At 43.7% G+C, this 18,494-nt stretch overlaps 1 protein-coding gene across 2 annotated transcripts in view; it reads right to left on the bottom strand.

Moving 5' to 3' along the window:
* LOC139464409 (electroneutral sodium bicarbonate exchanger 1-like) overlaps positions 1-12,273 on the bottom strand; it is a 59,462-nt gene extending 47,189 nt beyond the window's left edge. For both annotated transcript variants that reach the window (XM_071245938.1, XM_071245942.1), the window contains exon 1: positions 12,107-12,273. The gene's annotated coding sequence lies outside the window, so the exon portion shown is untranslated. The remainder of the gene's footprint in view (positions 1-12,106) is intronic.
* Between the last annotated feature and the right edge of the window lie 6,221 nt (positions 12,274-18,494).

The raw sequence follows: 18,494 nt of genomic DNA, 5'->3' as shown, positions 1-18,494 counted from the left end.
CTGACTTCTTATACCTAACTCCAGGACTATACTTGTATCTGACTTCTTCAGCATAACTCTGGAGCTATGTCTGTGTGTACTGATGTCTTATACTTGTCTCTCGGACCATGTCTGCCTATATCTGGCGTCCTATACCCAACTCTAGGACCATGTCTGCCTATATCTGGCGTCCTATACCCAACTCTAGGACCATGTCTGCCTATATCTGGCGTCCTATACCCAACTCTAGGACCATGTCTGCCTATATCTGGCGTCCTATACCCAACTCTAGGACCATGTCTGCCTATATCTGACGTCCTATACCTAACTCTAGGACTATGTATGTCTGCCCCTTGTGTCTTATACCAGGATGTATGTCAGTTTTATAACGTCATATAATATCCTGCATGCCATGAAGTCTGTCAGTTCTTAACGTCATAACATCATGCATGCCAAATGCATTTCTTTTGGTCATATAATGTCAAGTATGCCACGACTTCTAACTCTAATTGGCGTCCGTACTAACACATTACTTCAAAGAAAGGATTTCAGCACATTAAAAACGAGAAATACACGTGGGTAATTATCCAAGTATATTCACCCAGAAATAGGTACAGCCACTTACAGTCCAACACCCAAATACTGAGGCACTATGTAGACGTAAAGATCCTGTTATTGTACCTTTACAGTTCACTGGGTCCTTGAAACTTGGGAATCTAAGCTCCTTCTCGAGTAGTTACTTCAGGAGCAACGGGGTGAGATCGGTGTTCTTATGGGTTAACCCGGACCGTCTTATGTAACACCAACGGAGCTATTGTTTGCATTGGAGTTAGAGGCAAATTACCATGAACGTGATGGCGGTACTGACTACTGCCTGTGTTTGATAATGCAACGAAAACAGCTCCCTTACATTGACTGAACTCGGTACTGGAACATCAGCCTAGAAGGATACAACACACATTCCCGCGATACTGATTGTACTCGAGGCTGGAACACCAGCTTAGAACATTGCTCCACTCACTTTCTCGATACTGACTGTACTATATACTGGAACATCAGCCTAGAAAGATACAACACACATTCCCCCGATACTGATTGTACTAAATACTGGAACACAAGTCTAGAAAGGTACTACACACATTCACCCAATATTGACTGTACTATATACTGGAACATCAGCCTAGAAAGATACAACACACATTCCTGCGATACTGATTGTACTATGTACTGGAACACCAGTCTAGAAAGGTAAAAAACACATTCCTGCGATACTGATTGTACTATATACTGGAGCATTAGGCTAGAAAGGCACTACACACATTCCCCAGATACTGACTGTAGTAGACACTGGAACACAAGACTAGAAAGGTTCTACACACATTCCCCCGATACTGACTGTACCTTATACTGGAACACTAGACTAGAACTTTGCTGCACACATTCCCCGATACTGACTGTGCCTTATACTGGATCACCAGTCTAGAAAGGTACTACACACATTCCCCCGATACTGACTGTGCCTTATACTGGATCACCAGTCTAGAAAGGTATTACACATACAGCCGATACTGACTGTACCATATAATGGAACACCAGTCTAGAACTTTGCTGCACACATTCCCCGATACTGACTGTACCTTATACTGGATCACCAGTCTAGAAAGGTACTACACACATTCTCTCGATACTGACTTTAGTAGGCACTGGAACGCTAGACTAGAAAGGTACTACACACATTCCCCGATACTGACTGTACCTTATACTGGATCACCAATCTAGAAAGGTACTACACACATTCTCTCGATACTGACTGTAGTAGACACTGGAACACTAGACTAGAAAGGTACTACACACATTCCCCCGATACTGACTGTAGTAGACACTGGAACACTAGACTAGAAAGGTTCTACACACATTCCCCCGATACTGACTGTAGTAGGCACTGGAACACCAGTCTAGAAAGGTACTACACACATTCTCTCGATACTGACTGTAGTAGGCACTGGAACACCAGTCTAGAAAGGTTCTACACACATTCTCCCGATACTGACTGTAGTAGGCACTGGAACACCAGTCTAGAAAGGTACTACACACATTCTCTCGATACTGACTGTAGTAGCCACTGGAACACCAGTCTAGAAAGGTACTACACACATTCTCCCGATACTGACTGTAGTAGCCACTGGAACACCAGTCTAGAAAGGTACTACACACATTCTCTCGATACTGACTGTAGTAGGCACTGGAACACTAGACTAGAAAGGTACTACACACATTCCCCCGATACTGACTGTAGTAGACACTGGAACACTAGCCTTGAAAGGTTCTACACACATTCCCCCGATACTGACTGTAGTAGGCACTGGAACACTAGACTAGAATGGTACCAAATACATTCTCTCGATACTGACTTTAGTAGGCACTGGAACACTAGACTAGAAAGGTACTACACATATTCTCCCTGTATTGACTGTAGTAGGCACTGGAACACTAGACTAGAATGGTACTACACACATTCTCTCGATACTGACTGTAGTAGGCACTGGAACACTAGACTAGAAAGGTACTACACACATTCCCCCGATACTGACTGTAGTAGACACTGGAACACTAGACTAGAAAGGTACTACACATATTTTCCCTGTATTGACTGTAGTAGACACTGGAACACTAGACTAGAATGGTACTACACACATTCTCTCGATACTGACTGTAGTAGGCACTGGAACACTAGACTAGAAAGGTTCTACACACATTCTCTCGATACTGACTGTAGTAGGCACTGGAACGCTAGACTAGAAAGGTACTACACACATTCTCTCGATACTGACTGTAGTAGGCACTGGAACACTAGCCTTGAAAGGTACTACACACATTCCCCCGATACTGACTGTAGTAGACACTGGAACACTAGACTAGAAAGGTTCTACACACATTCCCCCGATACTGACTGTAGTAGGCACTGGAACACTAGACTAGAATGGTACTACATACATTCTCTCGATACTGACTTTAGTAGGCACTGGAACACTAGACTAGAAAGGTACTACACACATTCCCCCGATACTGACTGTAGTAGGCACTGGAACACTAGACTAGAAAGGTTCTACACACATTCCCCCGATACTGACTGTAGTAGGCACTGGAACACTAGACTAGAATGGTACTACATACATTCTCTCGATACTGACTTTAGTAGGCACTGGAACACTAGACTAGAAAGGTACTACACATATTCTCCCTGTATTGACTGTAGTAGACACTGGAACACTAGACTAGAATGGTACTACACACATTCTCTCGATACTGACTGTAGTAGGCACTGGAACACTAGACTAGAAAGGTTCTACACACATTCTCTCGATACTGACTGTAGTAGGCACTGGAACGCTAGATTAGAAAGGTACTACACACATTCTCTCGATACTGACTGTAGTAGGCACTGGAACACTAGACTAGAAAGGTACTACACACATTCTCCCGATACTGACTGTAGTAGGCACTGGAACACCAGTCTAGAAAGGTACTACACACATTCTCCCGATACTGACTGTAGTAGGCACTGGAACACTAGACTAGAAAGGTACTACACACATTCTCTCGATACTGACTGTAGTAGGCACTGGAACACTAGACTAGAAAGGTACTACACACATTCCCCCGATACTGACTGTAGTAGACACTGGAACACTAGCCTTGAAAGGTTCTGCACACATTCCCCCGATACTGACTGTAGTAGACACTGGAACACTAGACTAGAAAGGTTCTACACACATTCCCCCGATACTGACTGTAGTAGGCACTGGAACACTAGACTAGAATGGTACCAAATACATTCTCTCGATACTGACTTTAGTAGGCACTGGAACACTAGACTAGAAAGGTACTACACATATTCTCCCTGTATTGACTGTAGTAGACACACACTGGAACACTAGACTAGAAAGGTACTACACACATTCTCTCGATACTGACTGTAGTAGGCACTGGAACACTAGACTAGAAAGGTACTACACACATTCTCCCGATACTGACTGTAGTAGACACTGGAACACTAGACTAGAAAGGTACTACACACATTCCCCCGATACTGATTGTAGTAGGCACTGGAACACTAGACTAGAAAGGTACTACACACATTCCCCCGATACTGATTGTAGTAGGCACTGGAACACTAGACTAGAAAGGTTCTACACACATTCCCCCGATACTGACTGTAGTAGACACTGGAACACTAGACTAGAAAGGTACTACACACAATCCCCCGATACTGACTGTACCTTATACTGGAACACCAGTCTAGGACAGTGCTGCACACATTCGTCCGATATTGACATTCTGGATTGTATAAAACTGACAGAATGAAGTAAATAATTGGACGCCAATCGACAAAAGTGGTATACAAATTCTCCTTCAACCCCTGATCCCCTGTGTGAGGCGTGATATGTGTGATGTCATGTGTTAGATGTGATTAATGTAATACCTTGCTAACTTGATCTCATGTGTTAGATGTAATCTGATGATCACCTAATGATGACAGAGAATGAAGTGAGGGGAAATGGGGTTTAACGTCGCGTCCAAGATTATTGCACTTATATAGCGCGTGTGTGGCTGCACATACTAGTCGGGACTGTTGCCGATTTATAGTGCTAGCACACTGAGATACCGTTTCGCAGTTTAACATGAATACCCCACTCAGACACAGTATCCTGACTCCGAGCCGACCGGTACTTGTTTTAGCCCCTTAAATGCCCGGCGCCAGACAGGGTAACAACAATCTTTTCACGTCTTTTGGTATGACGCGGAGGGGGTCGAGTCCCGGACCTTGCGCTCTTCGGGCGGACGCTCTACCACTAGACCACGGAGGCGGTCGAAAGAGGAGGAACACCTAAAGTGTTACATTACTCAAATAAGGGTGTAAATCACAAATTGACGCCAATGTTAGATCCTTACGTCGAACAATTGGTTATTTAAGGATCTTGCTTTTACCCAACGACCAGCGAATCCTTACAGATAAAGGGACACAACTCTGCATTGGTATAGTGTAATCACACAACTGTTGTAACTATTTAGGCATGTGTGTATAATTTACATGTGCTCTGGGTGTATCGTAACATAATGAATCAAGTATAGTTCGCGTCTTGTCGTTCTTAGGTTATGATCCGGGCTTTTAGGTATTATTTTGAGTGCGTCACATTCTTGCTTCATGCGAGATATGTGCGTGGTAGGGATTACAGGTATCTGGACACATGCCGAGATGAGGGTTCGATGCTGGCGCGGGGCAGATGGTGTCATAGCCGTGCCCAGGAGTGTGCCGTGTGCACATCGGCGCTCTCGGGAGATCACGTCACATCTCGGGAGATCACGTCACATCACATGTGGACACACAACATTGTATTCACACCGACTTGAGCTATACGCATTTTTTTTTTAACAACAGTAAATGGCACAAAGCTGCGAAATGATCATTTAATAATTACCACAAACATTGCAAGCTTCCCGAGTATGTTGGTTGTCATTGTTGACTGTAAACGGTAACTGTAGTCGGTGTAAGCCGACGATGAAAGTAGGTTGTGTCACCAGTACACAGAAACCAGCGGCTGGGCTGAGCTGTGACCGTTCAAGGAAATTCTTTTGATATTAGTCAACAACCGAGGACGAAAACTTCATGTACCACATACTTGCATACAGCCTTAAAGCCTGCACATACTTGCACAGTCACATCTATTCATACTTCACAGGAATATCGAACCGATCAAAAACCTAATATACCAAACAAAAACTAAATTAAGAATGATTTATATGTGCTACCTGAATGTGTTTTGCCTTGTTTGATTATCAAAGATGACGTCAATGTGCTCAACGTTTGGCTTAAATAACTCGAAATTCGACAAACCCACATGCCGAGTATATTGACAATCAAGAATAAGTCTAGAACAGAGGCGTTAAACATGTACCATTAGCCTCTGATTTATGTAAACTAACTGACTAGGTCAAGAAGCATCTCCAGGTATTTTATCCCTGTAATGAGAACTGTCATCTTACAAATGTTCACCTTAGAAAAATATACTTCCTCTGAGCAAAAATCGTGTACAATATCTTATTCAGTGGGTAAAAGGTACACACACATTCTCCCGATACTGGCTGTGGTAGACACTGGAACACCAGACTGGAAAGGTACTAATGGTAAAATTATTTTTTTTCAAAATAAACCTTATTAAAAATGATTCATCAGGGATATGACACATAAAAATCCTTGGAACGCTTCACACCACAAAAAACCAACCAACCTATTGCACCAAAACATAGAAAAATGCAACTGAATATTTCCCTACTGATTATATCTAGATCTATGAATAAACAGTTATATCAACAAACGGCGTTGAAATACAAAAATAAAACACAAATTCCAAATGAGGCTTAATTTACAGTGTCGTGGGTGCCGCCTCCTGCTGTTTATTCTTTGGGTGTAGTGTCGACTGTGCATTTTGGTGCCTTCAACACTCATAATGAATTATGTAACGGGACCACAGTCGCCGTGTCTGTGACGTAACGAGTCGACAGCAACAACGCGAGAGAGACATGAACTGTATGCCGTGGCCCTCCTCGAGTGGGAACACCTTCCTCTCATATTGTTTCCCAGCGACTAGCATGACCCACCAACAACAACTTGCGCTACCCTCCCTATCAAAGGTAGACTGACCTTTAGTTTTCTGGTCGGGTTTTACGAGTGAAAACAAACCTAACTTGGATGTAATCTTTTGTAAATGTCTCTCGGCCTCTTTTTTGTACATGAAAAAGGTCATGACTATGTCTGTCATGTAAGTTTGACCACAAATGACTGCTAGGCGTTTAGCTTCGTTGAATGAAGTCTAAATATACGCTACTCTTTCCATAGCCTCGAGCAATGCTGATAGCAGAGAACATTGCGGGATTCCAACTATATCATGAGCATGTGCTTATAAATTACTATGATCTGGTGATGATACCAGATGTTCGCACAGTAATTAGCTTATCCTGCCCCACCAGTGGCATCCGTCACAAACACACACAAAGGCAAGTCAATTGTTAACCTGCAAAAAAACTCATATGGGTCATGTGAACATCTCATGAACATGTGTCATTTTTACATTTAATATCAAAGTGAATGTTAGCACATTTGCATCACACTAGAATGTGTATCCGAGTTTGTGTAAGAACATTTGCATCACACAACAATTTGTATCCTAGTGTGTGTAAGCACATTTGCACCACAACAATTTGTATCCGAGTGTGTGTAAGCACATTTGCATCACACAACATTTGTATCCTAGTGTGTGTAAGCACATTTGCATCACACAACAATTTGTATCCTAGTGTGTGTAAGCACATTTGCATCACACAACAATTTGTATCCTAGTGTGTGTAAGCACATTTGCATCACATAACAATTTGTATCCAAGTGTGTGTAAGCACATTTGCATCACACAACAAGTTGTATCCTAGTGTGTGTAAGCACATTTGCACCACTCAACAATTTTTATCCTAGTGTGTGTAAGCACATTTGCACCACTCAACAATATGTATCCAAGTGTGTGAAAACATTTGCACCACACGAAAATATGTATCCGACTGTATGTAAGCACAAAATTTTACACTTTGTGTTATAGTGAATGTATCAATTCACTTTGTGTCAGTGTGCCCGTTGACCCTCGTAAAGTAGAGACAGATGACCATTATACAAGGGTATCATTACAACAATCGTAACCGTACGTTAAAGTGTGAGAAGACGGAACTGGTGCTACAACGAGAATGACAGTAGACGGGATTGATCAAAGGACCAGGTGCTACAACGAGAATGACAGCAGACGGGATTGATCAATGGAACAGGTGCTACAACGAGAATGACAGCAGACGGGATTTATCAATGGAACAGGTGCTACAACGGGAATGACAGTAGACGGGATTGATCAAAGGACCTGGTGCTACAACGAGAATGACAGTAGACGGGATTTATCAATGGAACAGGTGCTACAACGAGAATGACAGCAGACGGGATTTATCAATGGAACAGGTGCTACAACGGGAATGACAGTAGACGGGATTTATCAAAGGACCAGGTGCTACAACGAGAATGACAGCAGTCGGGGTGATCAATGGACCAGGTGCTACAACGAGAATGACAGCAGACGGGATTTATCAATGGAACAGGTGCTACAACGAGAATGACAGCAGTCGGGGTGATCAATGGACCAGGTGCTACAACGAGAATGACAGCAGACGGGATTTATCAATGGACCAGGTGCTACAACGAGAATGACAGCAGACGGGATTTATCAAAGGACCAGGTGCTACAACGAGAATGACAGCAGTCGGGGTGATCAATGGACCAGGTGCTACAACGAGAATGACAGCTGACGGGGTTTATCAGTGGAAGTGGTGCTGCAACGAGAATGACAGCAGTCTGGGTTTATCAAAGGAACTTGTGCTACACCGGGAATGACAGAAGACGGGGTTATCAAAGGACCTGGTATAACAACGAGATTGACAGTAGACATGGTTTATCAAAGGACCTGGTATAACAACGAGATTGACTGTAGACATGGTTTATCAAAGGACCTGGTATAACAACGAGATTGACTGTAGACATGGTTTATCAATGGACCTGGTATAACAACGAGATTGACAGTAGACACGGTTTATCAATGGACCTGGTATAACAACGAGATTGACAGTAGACACGGTTTATCAAAGGACCTGGTATAACAACGAGATTGACAGTAGACACGGTTTATCAATGGACCTGGTATAACAACGAGATTGACTGTAGACATGGTTTATCAAAGGACCTGGTATAACAACGAGATTGACAGTAGACACGGTTTATCAAAGGACCTGGTATAACAACGAGATTGACAGTAGACATGGTTTATCAAAGGACCTGGTATAACAACGAGATTGACAGTAGACATGGTTTATCAAAGGACCTGGTATAACAAAGAGATTGACAGTAGACATGGTTTATCAATGGACCTGGTATAACAACGAGATTGACAGTAGACACGGTTTATTAAAGGGACCTGTGCTACACCGGGAATGACAGAAGACGGGGTTATCAATGCACATGACGCTCCAACGGGAATGACAGTAGACGTGTTTATCAAACGGCCTGGTGCTATACCGGCGATTTTAGTCGACAGTGCTTAGACTTCAAAGGTGATGACAGCGGTCATTGTTCATTAAAATTGTACACAATATGTTACTGCGTTGATGACGATATCTCGTGCTCACGTGACTACGAGGTGAGTGAGTGAGTGAGTGAGTGAGTGAGTGAGTGAGTGAGTTAACCACTTTGGTGAAGCCCACGAGCACGGGCATGGTTCTGACAAACCTAGAAACATAATCGGGGTGAACCAGGATTCGAACCCACAACCATAGATTTCTGGCACAGCCAAGAGACGCAACTGCATATGGAATTGAGGCGCCTTAGACGACTGGGCCTTCCGTGCCCCTATGTGCTTAAATGATGATGACAGGAGACAGTAGATTATAGATCTGATTACGAATCATGCTATACAGCATAGTTGCGTATTGGCTACCAGCCTAGGTCCTGAAGTCATCACATGGGGTTTGGGGGTCGTTGATGTCAAAGCGTAATTATGTGTATGTCGTTGTCTGCATTGTTAAGTAGCTTTGGAGTCTTCAGCTTAATTTAAATTCTTAATTAATACTTCCTCGAAAAACATAGGATTAGTTCTTAAGCAGGTAGTATTTGTGAACGGCCCTTCTTCCACCAGTAATGCCCGCAACGCATGTTTAAGAATACAATTTGTGTAGACTTCTATGGTCATGACAACCAATGCATAATGACTTTGTAATGACGTTTTACAAATTCACATAAACATGCCTCACAAGCTATCTCTTCTCTATGTTTTTCTGTATCCGTATGAGTGAGTGAGTGAGTGAGTGAGTGAGTGAGTGTGTGTGTGTGTGTGTGTGTGTGTGTGTGTGTGTGTGTGTGTGTGTGTGTGTGTGTGTGTGTGTGTGTGTGTGTGTGGAAGGTTAAGCCACTTGTGACAAAATTTCAGTTATATCACGTTATGTCTGTTTAATGCGGGACTAAGGCTCGATGTGATGAGTGCGTTGGGTTTTAACGCCGCTTTTAACAGTATTCCAGTTATATCACGGCGGGTCAGCTTAATGTGGGAGGAAAGCCCGAAGTGATCCAGGTCTCAGACGTTTACCACTTCGGTGAAACCCACGTGCACGGGTATGGTGCTGACAAACCATACATTATTATCAGGGCGACTCTGGGATTGGAACCAATGATCGTTGGTAAGGTTTGTTGCACGCTTAAGGGACGCAACTGTACATGCTGAATTACGATTGGAACACACGTTGTTACTCATTATCCAACATAAGAATGATTCCACATAACACACCGCCAAACGAATCTCACGTGTGATATCAATTCACGTGTTCTACAAAGTTGTTGACCAAATGCAGACAGTTGTCGAAGTCATGCATATATCATTAATGGCGCGATTTGTAATGACGTCATATTTTTTTTTTGACACTGTAACCTATTAGACAATGTTTTCAGAGTATAAAATGAGAGTTGAAGTCTTCTATACAGCTTATCTTGTAGTGTGCATAACAAAGAAACTACTTCGTTTGAATAGCATACAGAATGAATGAATGAATGAATGAATGAATGAATGAATGAATGAATGAATGAATGAATGAATGAATGAATGATGAATGATTGAATGAATGAAGGATATTCTTTATTTCCTCCAGAATTTACATCCGAAGATTAACAAAGTCTCTGATACTCCCAGAGCAAATGGATTGTGCTAGTATTTACATTAATAGGTGCAATATTAACACACCAAACATAAATATATATTCATCATCAACTATGTACAATGGGAACTATTGCGATACCATTTGGGTTAATCTAATGCGTCTTTTTATTCAAATGTAAGATATATTCACAGAGTATTAATAACATGCTTTCCCAAGTACGCTGGTTCATAATTCCAGATTGTATTTTTACTGAGCATTTCATTCTCTTCCAGTTCTTTGAACACAACTTCCAATATTCAATTTGTCAATGAGGGTGGAGAAGAATTGATTTCGATCATTTATAAAATATTCACAGCGTAAGTACATGTCGTTCATAATCAAAGGTATGTCTGCCTCATTTAGGACAAGCCAGAGAGTAACAAGTCTTGATTATCCCCCGAAACAGATTCCAGTCGGCGTAAAAGGCAAAATTATATGAATGGATCACGGATACGCAGTGATGACGCAGGTGTTAGCAAAAACCTTGTGATACCAACGCGGATGTAAATAACTAATTTATGTCCATGTTGGTAATACACCACTGAACAACATATATCTTTATCTCAGTTAAAATACGCTTTTTTATAATTGTTATGTACAAATAGCCAACAGAATCCAACCACTTAAATATAATTAACCAAAATGCACATATGCTCAGTTGTGCAGGTTGCCTGGAAAGTACTTTTATTTTTTAACATTTTCAATTCAGTGACAAAGGTTGTTAAATGTTAAAAGTGCATTTCACTTGAAACGGTGGCCCATTTGCGGTTTTCTTGGTTCAAAGAAATGCTCGTTATCAGATCAACAGCTGATAACAGTTTCGATATGAGAAGTCAGTCAATTTACGTGTTTAAGTGTACGTTTGAAGTTGGATTGTCGTCAATACGTGACGCAGTATATATGTGGTTATGGTCTTATGATCTTTATGATCATGGCTGTGGTTTAAATCAAAGCATATTTTACTTCATGGTAAACCACACGTATCTGGAGATTTGCAAACATTGCTAGCACAAGACGTGACCATGGGCTTGATGATCGAAAAACTGACCACAGTTCCTTGAATGCCTTTGATAGAGAAGAAAAACGTCTTTCTAGATACTGTGATGCGATTTGAGTTCGATACAATCATTCTAGCAATGTTATCAAGCTTGTTGTATCGATTTTACTCAACCATGTGGTTCACGTGCCACGAAAGACACAAACCCGGCAGAACATGTAACAATGTGAAAGAAACGAAAGAGACACTCCAGAAATGAATGACATTGTACATATCATTCAATATATAGATATGACTACTTACACCTTCAGCGTTGAATGTGTGTTGAATGTTCAGTGTTGAATGTTGGAGTATCCTGCCTCTATCCGAGCGTTGCCGAGGACGTATGTGTGTATGTGTGTGAGGACGCCGGCGCGGCGATTGTCTGAGATGACGCCGATTGGGCGAGTGTGGTCACAGACGGCGTGTTCCGATGTGAGCCAGCTGCCCAATCCCCTTGCCACATGTACTGGGCGAGCCTGCCCTTGTCGGCGATGTCCTGGCGGCGATCACGATGTGGGAGGTAGACCAAGATGTATAGCACTGCCACCAGAGGAGGCGCTGGGACTCTGGACAACGACACAAGTCAGTCACAAGTCAAGTATTCTGGGCTTTAAAGTCAATACTAGACTAATGTTTGCTTGAAATGCCGATTTCGCGGATTTTGTCAGAAATGTGGGGTTAAGTGTGGAGTGGGATGCTGAGTGTTGGCGAGCCGCTGTTTAGACAGGGGGGTTTGTTTTAGGTCATGACACACGGACGCCGAGAGAGTTATGTCTGTGAGATGTTTTGGCTTGCATTGACAACAGCTGTTGACAAACAAGAAAAGACGGTTTTTATGTCATGTGAAATGTTGTGAATCCGTCTGAACTGAGGGGATAGTTGGAGGATAACGAAAGCCGTGTGTGCAGACCGATGTTTTAACAAGACGGTAACATGGCCACTATTGTACAGACCAGGCCATGTGTACTGTCGTGACAAGAAAACCTCTTCGGGTAACTTGCAAATTTATACAGGCCATATGTCTTAACAGAATGGCCACTGCCGTACACTGCTTGTATAACCAGACCCTCTGTACAGACTGGTATCCGAACAGCAAAACCTCATGTGACAACACCAGGTCATGTGTCTCGTGTCCTAACAACACAAACCCATGTGATCACTCTGGCTACTGCCGTACAGTATCTGTATAACCAGGTCGTGTGTACAGACTCGTGTCCTAACAACAAACCCCCATGTGATCACTCTGGCTACTGCCGTACAGTGTCTGTATAACCAGGCCGTGTGTACAGACTCGTGTCCTAACAACAAACCCCCATGTGATCACTCTGGCTACTGCCGTACAGTGTCTGTATAACCAGGCTGTGTGTACAGACTCGTGTCCTAACAACAAACCCCCATGTGATCACTCTGGCTACTGCCGTACAGTGTCTGTATAACCAGGCCGTGTGTACAGACTCATGTCCTAACAACAAACCCCCATGTGATCACTCTGGCTACTGCCGTACAGTGTCTGTATAACCAGGCCGTGTGTACAGAATCGTGTCCTAACAACAAACCTCCATGTGATCACTCTGGCTACTGCCGTACAGTGTCTGTATAACCAGGCCGTGTGTACAGAATCGTGTCCTAACAACAAACCCCCATGTGATCACTCTGGCTACTGCCGTACAGTGTCTGTATAACCAGGCCGTGTGTACAGAATCGTGTCCTAACAACAAACCCCCATGTGATCACTCTGGCTACTGCCGTACAGTGTCTGTATAACCAGGCCGTGTGTACAGAATCGTGTCCTAACAACAAACCTCCATGTGATCACTCTGGCTACTGCCGTACAGTGTCTGTATAACCAGGCCGTGTGTACAGAATCGTGTCCTAACAACAAACCCCCATGTGATCACTCTGGCTACTGCCGTACAGTGTCTGTATAACCAGGCCGTGTGTACAGAATCGTGTCCTAACAACAAACCCCCATGTGATCACTCTGGCTACTGCCGTACAGTGTCTGTATAACCAGGCCGTGTGTACAGAATCGTGTCCTAACAACAAACCTCCATGTGATCACTCTGGCTACTGCCGTACAGTGTCTGTATAACCAGGCCGTGTGTACAGAATCGTGTCCTAACAACAAACCCCCATGTGATCACTCTGGCTACTGCCGTACAGTGTCTGTATAACCAGGCCGTGTGTACAGAATCGTGTCCTAACAACAAACCCCCATGTGATCACTCTGGCTACTGCCGTACAGTGTCTGTATAACCAGGCCGTGTGTACAGAATCGTGTCCTAACAACAAACCTCCATGTGATCACTCTGGCTACTGCCGTACAGTGTCTGTATAACCAGGCCGTGTGTACAGAATCGTGTCCTAACAACAAACCCCCATGTGATCACTCTGGCTACTGCCGTACAGTGTCTGTATAACCAGGCCGTGTGTACAGAATCGTGTCCTAACAACAAACCCCCATGTGATCACTCTGGCTACTGCCGTACAGTGTCTGTATAACCAGGCCGTGTGTACAGAATCGTGTCCTAACAACAAACCTCCATGTGATCACTCTGACTACTGCCGTACAGTGCCTGTATAACCAGGCCGTGTTTACAGACTCGTGTCCTAACAACAAAAACCCACGTGATCACTCTGGCTACTGCCGTACAGTGTCTGTATAACCAGGCCGTGTGTACAGACTCGTGTCCTAACAACACAAACCCACGTGATCACTCTGGCTACTGCCGTACAGTGCCTGTATAACCAGGCCGTGTGTACAGACTCGTGTCCTAACAACAAAAACCCATTTGATCACTCTGGCTACTGCCGTACAGTGCCTGTATAACCAGACCGTGTGTACAGACTCGTGTCCTAACAACACAAACCCATGTGATCACTCTGGCTACTGCCGTACAGTGCCTGTATAACCAGGCCGTGTGTACAGACTCGTGTCCTAACAACATAACCCCATGTGATCACTCTGAGTACTGCCGTACAGTGTCTGTATATCCAGGCCGTGTGTACAGACTCGTGTCCTAACAACATAAACCCATGTGATCACTCTGGCTACTGCCGTACAGTGCCTGTATATCCAGGCCGTGTGTACAGACTCGTGTCCTAACAACATAAACCCATGTGATCACTCTGGCTACTGCCGTACAGTCCCTGAATATCCAGGCCGTGTGTACAGACTCGTGTCCTAACAACAAAAACCCATGTGATCACTCTGGCTACTGCCGTACAGTCCCTGAATATCTAGGTTATGCGAGCAAACTAATGCCCTGAGACAACCAAGCATTTGCCCTGTCGTAAAGTAGTTAAGTAACAACACCCAGTACAGATTAAAGTCTTAAAAAACGAGGAGTGCCTGTGAAAAAGGTCGTGTGTTCCGACAAATGTCCATGCAAGGCAATTACATGTTTTGTTTGTTTGTTTGTTTTTGTTTAACGCTGCACTCAGCTATATGACGGCGGTCTGTTGATAAGATCCACGCAATTGGGATACGATGACAAGCATCAACCAAGTCAGCGAGCCACCCGATCCCCTTAGTCGCCACTTACGACAAGCATAGTCGCCTTTTACAGCAAGCAGGTTGCTGAAGACCTATTCTACTCCGGATCTTCGCGGGTCGAATAACATATGACCATATGTTACATGTACAGTCTGTGTAACCACAGCTTTCTTACAGTCGATCACGCACGCACGCACGCACGCACGCACGCACGCACGCACGCACGCACGCACGCACGCACGCACGCACGCACACACGCACACACGCACGCACGCACATGATGACTACAACACAGTGCCTACATAACCACATCATTTGTACAGCTGAAGTCTCCAAGGGTCAATCGCACATGTATCATTGTCGTTAGCGTTAGACAAGGCCTGGTCTGGAAAGTTATGGTAGAAGAAGAGCAGCCACAAAATATATATTTTCCAATAAAATACAACCATTCCTCAGAAAAAAATCGTCCGGAAACATATACCCGATTGACACTTAACAAAATGTTAACAACAAATAATTTCTCTACAAATAAGAAATCATTTCTTCTATTACATCTAGATCCTTCCGTTCTTCTTTGTATACCTAAGACTAAACTGACAAGATCTGGCCAGAGGTCATCTGCCTTCAATGCCCCAGTTCTACGGAACTATCTCCCATTACATGAGGACCCGTGAAGATTCCGGGGTAGAATAGGTCTTCAGCAACCCATGCTTGCCGTAAAAGGTGACTATGTTTGTCGTAAAAGGCGACTAACGGGATCGGGTGGTCAGGCGACAATGTCAGGCATGTCATCGATCCAAATTGCGTTGATCGATGCTCATGACATTAATCACTTGATTGTCTTGTCCAGACAGATTATTTACAGACCGCCGTCATATAGCTGGACTATTGCTGAGTGCGGCGTTAAACAACAAACCAACCAACCAACCCATTACATGAGAAAGAAGCAGAACCAGAACAATTTTCCAGTCCCACCGCAAGACATTCCTCTTCACACTTTTTTATCAAATTAAAAATCACCACCAGCTTCATCTATTTGTCTTGTATCTATGGCCTTGCATCAGCCGAGTTTTCCGCTATTTTATGTGCCGCTGTGGGCATTCACCTCGTGTATGGAGTTGAGCGCATAACAAATGAACTTGTTATTATTGTCTTCAACAATCAGTGTCACCACATCCCAAACCCACCAGTATACGCCTGGTAACATGAAGGCCTGAACGTGTGGTCGGAGATGCAGCGAGTGTGAGATGACTTGCGGTGTGGAGGGAGGGGGCTGCGTACATGTATGCTGTATATAGTTATCTGCACTCGTGCTGCATATCCCTGTGAAGGCAGTCGATGTGTCCTAGTCACTCGTGGTCTCCATTGTACTACCCGGAAAAACAGACAAGGAACACCCTACCGACACGGCGGATCAGACAGAACTACAGGCGCGCCATCTGAAGCAAGGGAAATACGTCGGGCGTATCTGATGACATTCTTTGTTCAGGTTTTATAACATGTTATAATCCGACAGCGTTCACAGCCGAGCTATCCTGGTGTCTGGAAGCTGACTAGGATCTGTAAATACCAGTGACACTGAAGGTATCACAGAGCGATGGTAGCGCTACAATGATTGTAACTTACATACTGTAACATAGGCTTACGATAGCCGGAGAGCTAACATCTCTTTGTTGAATGGGACCCTGTATTGGTTACGTTTACTGCTACAGTGTGACTCCGAGAATCCAAGTTAGTAATCCAAGATCATGACTTGATGATGTGTTCAATCTTGTAACAGAGGTCGGACCCTCTGTTAGTCGACGAACGGTTGGTTGGTTGGTTGACTGTTTAACGCCGCACTCAGCAATATTCCAGCAATATGACGGCGGTCTGTAAATAATCGAGTCTGGACCAGACAATTCAGTGATTGATATCATGAACATCGATCCACGCAATTGGGATCAATGACATGCATCAACCAAGTCAGCGAGCCTGTCGCCTTTTACGACAAGCATAGTCGCCTTTTACGGCAAGCATGGGTTGCTGAAGACCTATTCTACCCCGGATCTAGTCGACATATGGTACAAACATATCGGAAAATGTTTTCAATTCTGAGGTTCCGACCCTGTTGAAGTACACGAGGGGTCCGAGGGGGTCCGAATAATGTAAGCATTCCTGTATTAGAGGACGGTGGGGTAGCCTAGTGGTCAAGGCGTTCGATCGCCACGCCGAAGACCCGGTTCGATTCCCCACATGGCTACAATGTGAAGCCCATTTCTGGTATCCCCGCCGTGATATTGCTGGAATATTGCTAAAAGCGGCGTAAAACTATACTTTTTCACTCCAGTCAGGAAACGGGTGGTTCAAACGTGTCGAAACGATCTTTCAAACTTTGAATAACCTTTGAATAATGCAGTCATTCAGCGGGTTATTGAACCGTTGTTAGATGGGTACAAACGAATATGTGTGTTGTGCCATCACGTGTTGAGTCCACGTTACGTGCGAGATATACATATACCCGTGAAGATACATTGATTGTATCCCAATTGCGTACATCGATGCTCATGATGTCAATCACTAGATTGTCTGGTCCAGACTGGATTACTTACATACCGCTGACACACACAGATACACACACAGGGAGACACAAACACACACATACAGGCACAAACACACACACATACACACGCAAACACACACACATACACACGGAAACACGCACACACACACACATACACAAACTGTCAGTATACCTAGCGATACAATCGTGTTCAGGTAACGTAGTCTATTGTATGGTCTCTGCTGTGATGAAACGGGGGTCTATGTCTGTAGATGAAAACAGTCCGCGAGGAACCAGAGGATTGTATCCCACTCAAAGTTATGAGCTATCTTATTTTTTATCAAAAATAATCTGAATGAGGATATATCAAGTGATTCTTTCCTAAATTCAGTGAAACCATACGTTTACGGAAGTCCGTCTACGGTCACTCGGCGGGCACTTTCTAGTGTCATCGCTATCAAAAGGGGCTACCTTTGTTCATTAATAGAATGATCTTGACCTGACCAGCTGCTCATCGACATATTTTGGTAGAATATATTGAAAGTTTATTCATGACGTCTTTGCAGGCAGCAAATTAAGCCGTTCGTAAATTAGTTACCTCCTCTAGTTAT

This window comes from Haliotis cracherodii, unplaced genomic scaffold (assembly GCF_022045235.1).
Source record: "Haliotis cracherodii isolate W230 unplaced genomic scaffold, xgHalCrac1.p SCAF_17, whole genome shotgun sequence".
NCBI classification, from domain to species: Eukaryota; Metazoa; Mollusca; class Gastropoda; order Lepetellida; family Haliotidae; genus Haliotis; species Haliotis cracherodii.
Note: the sequence above shows the minus strand (reverse complement) of the source record. Positions and strands in the feature narration are given on the sequence as shown.